This window comes from Rhagoletis pomonella, unplaced genomic scaffold (genome assembly GCF_013731165.1).
Source record: "Rhagoletis pomonella isolate Grant_MI unplaced genomic scaffold, Rhpom_1.0 Rhpom_scaffold_00014, whole genome shotgun sequence".
Classification (NCBI taxonomy): Eukaryota; Metazoa; Arthropoda; class Insecta; order Diptera; family Tephritidae; genus Rhagoletis; species Rhagoletis pomonella.
The window spans coordinates 11,402,538-11,403,590 of record NW_023458568.1 but is presented as its reverse complement, the minus strand read 5'-3'; positions in this window follow the sequence as shown (position 1 = coordinate 11,403,590).

Genomic DNA, 1,053 nt, shown 5'->3' with positions numbered 1-1,053 from the left:
GGTAATGGCGAATTCGTAAGGCTCTATTGATTGCATTATAAACATTTTCATTTATTTGTTAAACATACAATTACTTCCATTACAACCCGGTCCTATCGATGTTAGAAGCGCGAATTCATATAAGGTGGTGTTACCGGAAAATGAATAAGTAAATTATATGTATATCAGAAAATTATTGTTTGATTTCTAACCAAACCTATGTATGTAACTCAATCGCCTAATGGTTTGCCGAACCGTAAACATATGTTTACACATCCAATTTCGTGAGTAGGTACCTGGTACTCACACCTATTTTAAGAAGTTTCACTTCTATCATGTGTACGGTGTTACACACGCAATTTTTTTTTAAATGTATGTTTTTCTTTGGAAAATATATAATAATAATCCATATTTTTTGCATTTTTTAATAAACAATATTAAAATAGCAAATATTTACGCCTGCGTCGATATTTTTTATAATATAAAATATTTAAAAAAGGAAAATTTGGAATAAAAAATCGGGTGATCGTCTGCGGCTCTATTAAAAAAAAAAAATTAAGAACCTAAAAAAGGGTAACCAGTAACCATAATAGACATCACTGGGGCGGCAGCCCCAGGTTTACCACACAAGAAGGGAATTCTAGTTACCTCATCCTTTCCCAAGGCTACATCACTGGGGCGGTAGCCCCAGTTGGTGCACACCAAAAGGAGAACTCTATTTGGTAAGGGTTATAATCCTAAAGCGCTGCCTACGCAGAAAAGAAATCTACGCAAAAATACTGTGGACGCAAGTAAAAATTGTGATGATAAATCGTCTGGCAGCACCAACTTCAGTGTTCAGTTGCAACCCTCGCATGTGTACTGCTTCACTACTTTTATACATTTTTTATCGTGGTTGAATTAACAAAGATAGGACATTACTTAAAAGAAAATGGTCATGTGCATTAAAAGTGCTTACATTGAAGTCACATTTATCTATTTCACGCACTTTTGGATGATAAAATCGATGCGATTTGCATCAACATATTGTGGCGAATACTGCGGCAACACAAAGCGAACAACGAGAAATAGGCA